This window comes from Electrona antarctica (assembly GCF_951216825.1).
Source record: "Electrona antarctica genome assembly, chromosome: 7".
Classification (NCBI taxonomy): Eukaryota; Metazoa; Chordata; class Actinopteri; order Myctophiformes; family Myctophidae; genus Electrona; species Electrona antarctica.
The window spans coordinates 33,167,359-33,173,125 of record NC_136812.1 but is presented as its reverse complement, the minus strand read 5'-3'; positions in this window follow the sequence as shown (position 1 = coordinate 33,173,125).

Below are 5,767 nucleotides of genomic sequence, written 5' to 3'. Positions count from 1 at the left end.
TAAATAATTGATGGGAGGATAAAAGCTTTTGTGGTGGAGAGCTAGACAGTCAGATGGTGGTAGAGGCAGGCTGGCAGAGGATCCACAACCCCCCTGCTCCCCCCCAAACCTCACTCCCACTGAGCTTGCCCCTTGCCGTGTGGTGGCCTCGCGCTGTACCTTCTCGGACGGCTGCTTGAAGTGCAAATCTGTGTTCCAACTTGTTCCTGGTGCCTGTCAGCATGTTTTCCTCTTGTCAGCAGCGATTGAGTGGGGGCCCGTGTCGCACCCTTGTACCACCACTGCAACAGGATCATTGACAGGCCAGTGACACTGCCCAACCAGATAATGGAAACCTATTGATTTTTTCTACTTCTTTTTTCCTCTCTTTTCACACAGGCAGTCTGTGGCACTTCAGAATAAACCGGCCAAAGTAAAGGTCATGATCAATGGTCCTGATGCTGCCACATACAGACAGTGAGTGAAAAAGACAGGACTACCAGACAAAGCGCTTTCTTGTGGAGCAGAGTTTAGGATGGAACACACACAGGTGTGCAAATACACCACAAACGTTTTTGTTCAGTTTTTGTTTAGACAATATAACTTGCTGTATTATGCTTCACTGGCACAGAAACTGACCAATAATTAACTTATTGTTAATTGTTATTATTTCTGCATGGTTTATTTTATTCTTCTGGTTTACAGGGTGTGCTTGCTGTTTTAATGGAGCAATCTCCAGAGAGGAGCCTATTGATATACATGGTAATCGTGAGCATGCACTGGCCCCTTCCTACTGGACCTGCATGGCAGATGGTGAGTGTGGGTTCTACGACAACACAATTCTTTATGTCAGACCTGCCCACCCCCATCTCTCTCTCTCTCTCTCTCTCTCTCTCTCTCTCTCTCTCTCTCTCTCCCTCTCCAGAGTGGAATAATGAAAAGCCCAATCCCTGGTCATGGCTAACTCAATCTCATTATAATCTCTCTTTTTTTTATTCATTCGGCCCCTTGGGATGCTGTCTGCTAGCAATGTGGCTCCAGAGAGGGCATCTTTTGAAACAACCAGGAGTCCTAATGAAGTCACAGAGTGGGACAATTATTTCCCAAAGAAGGAGCATTAATGTACTTCAAAATTCCCTCTGGAGAAACATGATGACAATTGGTTTGTACAGCTTTGATCGTTGCTTTAGACACTGCCCAGGATAAACTGCGGGGTTAGCCCCCTTTGCCACTGGTAAGTAGTGTAGCAGAACCAGATGCGACTATCAAGCACTGATTACATACTTTACAGCTTGCAGTTTCTATTGGTAAACAATGGCACACTCTGCTGTTAACAAGAGGGCACAATACAAAACAGTGAAGGAAGCATTTTATTTACATTTTACTTTCACAAGATTGAACTTAAGCTACAATATAAACTGGTGAAAGAAAAAGAAAATGTATTGCTGGTCATGTTGGTATGTTCATTTACGGGTACATTTTTATAGGAGTTGAATGAACTCTCAGGACTTCATGGAGCTATATCATGCTGATGCTTGATGTGTGTGTTATTGTTAGGTTTCTCTGGGAAATAAAGAAAGAATGTCACTCACCCATAATAGTTTTGAAAAATCACTGTTTTCTGAACATTAACAGTCACACATTTGAGATTAGGATTATGAAGAACTGGAGGCACTCAAGTGTACAGTAATTGATATATCTCAATGTACCAGATGACATACAATTGTCATTCAATAAATATTTGTGTTTTGTTTAAAAGCATTGATTGAGTTATGTTACACTACAGGGGATGATTTCAAATCAATCAATCCATCCATACTACTAATTAATTATCTAAAAACAATCACACTTGTGTGAAGTGAGGGGCGCTCCTATCATCATACATCATCATACATCACATTCCGTGCTCAGCCAATCAAATCATCACAAATGTCATTCCGGCCAATCACTTTTGGCGTCTTCACTTTTCTGTCCTAACTTTTATCCTCAATATGTACTTTGCTCAGCCAATCAGATCATCGCTATGTCAATCAAATCATCGTGTTTGGGTTCACACAGACAAAGCTGGGCATTGGAGGCCCTCAAGAATAACACTAAAAAGCTGTAATTTTCAAAATGTTCTAAAATATGTCTTTATTATTAGTGCACCTATTTATTGTATTGTAATCTAATATCTAATCTAATACGAGGACCTGTACAAAAAGGACAAACTGACACCAGTGCTTGAAATTAAACACAGACCGCTCAGATGTCCTTAAAATTGAATAGAACTGCATTCCTAAAATAGCATTGAGATGGGCCCGAAAGTGGAAACAAGGCAGGCCAAAAACAACCTGGCTAGAACTGGGACCTCAGAACTGAACATCGCAAACCTAACATGTGGCGATCAAGTAAGTCATTTATTTAATATGTGAAAAGGTTTGGCACGCCTCTATTAGTGCATTAAGCTTGTGCAATTATACACCAGTGTGTATAAAAGTATGTTTCTCACAAACCATAAGAAGTAGCTTTACCACACTTGATAGGTATGTTCTAAGAGTCACAGCTGCTACACATCAAATAATTACACCGATTGGCCTCATGGTGGCACTATAACAGCCCACTTGTCAACTTTAACTTTTGAACCATAAGCGTACAATCAAAATGTATTTCCCCTGGCCCCCATACCTAGGCCACGCGCATTCTCTGCCATTTTATTTTCTTCAAAAGTCAGTTTTTGCTACTCTTACAGATGTCCAAAGTTCACAAATATACTGTAGTGTATATCATGAGTTTCAGTTTCATTTCTTCTGTATACTGTATATCATCTTGGTTATAACTGGTTTCCAAAGTATGTGGGATGGGCCTATATATATATTTTAATAGATCAAGAACATATTTTGAAAACTGACCCCAAATTTCAATGTGTTTCAGACGCCTCAATTCATATGAGCACTGTTACGTCTGACCATAATGGGCACACCACAAATGTGTACTTTCCTTAGTGGACTCACTCTGAGCCCCCCACCACAAGTATAAAATGCACTTTTTCAGAGTGCGTCCACTAAGGAAAGTAGGCTTGAACTAATTACACAAGCCGCCTTTGTATTGGTGAGTATAGGTAAGACGTTCTTTATATTTACGCTACAGACGAGAGGCTGGTCTGCATTTATGCGAGCGTAGGAAGAGAACAATCCCATAGCTCTAAGAGCTATGGACCAGAGATAGACATCCCCTATATGGGCATGAGATCCCCATATATGATCCACAATCCTACCACCCACCAAGACAATTTCAATATAAGATATAACAATAAAATATTAAGAATATAAAATAGAATGAATATACTTTTCAACATTATCTGGTACAAGTCTACAACTACGCTAACAATAGTTGTCCTGATTTCTTTTAATTTAGCTAGTTAGTTTAATTTAGCTAGTTTAGCCGCCCCGTGTCCGAAATGGTTGAGAAATGGCAGTTACGGTGTGAGGGTCCCCAGGGGGTCCCTCTAGTCTACTGTACTGTACTGTACTGTACTGTACTGTACTGTACTGTACTGTACTGTACTGTACTGTCACTGTACTGTACTGTAACACCCCAAATCATCATATGTACAGTTAATATGTGTGTTTGTGTGTTAGGCTGCGCAACAGTGACACTTGGTTGTGAAAACCAACCAAACGCTATTTCGTGCTCAGACAGACCCAGCCAGGGACCCAGGGACAAACATAGCTGTCTATAGGAGTGGTTGCACCACTCAAAAACATTGGATATTCTTGGCAAGCGACATGACCTTACAAGGACCCCAATATAGGTATACAATTAGGCCTTATTCTGACAAGCACCAAGTGAGTAATTTTGTTATAAATCCAATCTACCTAAACCCTGCAAAAGTCTCACAAGGCACAACTACCAATCAAAGTGACTACTAGTCAAGCCAATCACAGCACTTCCTTTCCGGGAATTGTTAGAATCCAGTTGCATAAACATAAACGCTCCCTAGCTAACTCTGACAAAAGCTGCTACTTGACTGAGTGACCCTACCAGCCAGTCGCAATATACTATTACATATGTGCTAAAATGCTGTGAAGGCGCAATATACAAATCTTTAAATTAAGATTAGCCACCACAAAAAAAAGCTGAAAGCAATGTTGAACTTTGGGTTACTATACATTGTATACAATATACAGCATGGCTACCAGGCATGATACCAAGTCCAAATCTGTCCTGGTACTTTACCCCTTCCATTTTGCCTACTGAAAGCTCATTGGTGACCTAAATGATTTCTGTGGTGCTAGAACCACCCCAAGGGTCATAATCATCAGGTATCTTGCTCGGTGGCGGGGTTGACGCCAATGTCACGCCATGCGTAGAACCAATCAGCTTCACCAATCTTCACCATTTGAGTCGGTCCAGTGCTAGGGCCTCGGCTTCAGCCAACGACAAGCCCAGTTGGTATTCCCACAAATAAGTACTTAAACTATTTTTATTCATTGCTGGAATTCATTTTGTTTGCATTTGTTATGTGCTAAAAGTGTGATTTTGAAACCCGTTTTGCCATGCAATGAGAGCATGGCGAAACTACTACTAGGCTACAACCAGTTTCTTGGATACACAGCACAGAAGCGCAGATAAATCAACAACTTATATAATGCCCAGATAGATATAGTATACAACCCAATATATAACAATGTTCAACATAACTTTCAGTGCTTTTTGTTTGTTAAAGTGCGAGTATTTATAAAATATGCTCATATTTATATTACTATAGCAATAATATTCTTTATCATGCAACTAATTTTGTGACTTCTGTACAAAATGTTAGGTTATTAAAATTGAATCAGTCCTGCTGTCAAAGCAAAATATAGATATAGATATAGTCTAAAAATTGTGCAATATATGCTAACAAGAAAAGCAAAATATATAATATTTTGTGAATTGCGTTAAACAGGTTCATAATGTACAAATATAAAATACTCAGTCTATCAGGATAAATATTTCTGTAACGATATAGAATGCTTATATAATCATCAAAATGTCCCATGTAAGTACAATCAAACATACAATGAATGTCCTCACATTGCATCTAGCTTACAGGCATAACTGGGAGAGAACTTACATAAAACGCACTGGAGAAAGTAGTGTGCACATCAGATAATGCATAACAACTTCAATACGTATTCATTTACTGAAGTGAGTTTACTCTTTGAGTGCAAAAAACCTTAAAGTTCAGTTTTCACACTCAGTAAATACTCAAATGTGGGTTAAATTTACACTCAGTATTTTGCTGTGTACTCTAGAAGCAAGTATATAAAGATAAACATGAACAGTGCCTTTGTCATATGATGACAAATATTTAAGTCTTGGGTACAACACAAAGTACTGCCTTACCCGTAATACGTACCCGAGTCTGGGTGCATAGTTAAAACAGTGAAAACATATTTATTTAAGAACTAAGACTGTATGTATGTGTAATATATATTTTGTTGATTTAAATATACCATATAACGATTTTAAGAAATGAAGCTTGCTTATTTTATAAGCTGTTTGATAAGGCAAATACAAAATTAAAAAGGCGTTGTATGTGCAATGTGTGTGTATGTGTGTGTGTGTGTGTGTGTGTGTGTGTGTGTGTGTGTGTGTGTGTGTGTGTGTGTGTGTGTGTGTGTGTGTGTGTTTGTGTGTGTGTGTGTGTGTGTGTGTGTGGAGAGAGAGATAGTATAATTGAGGTACAGTACAATTCAATAGATATACTGGATGCTGGATTGATAGTTAACTGACATGTTGATGTGTAAACAACCTAGAACAT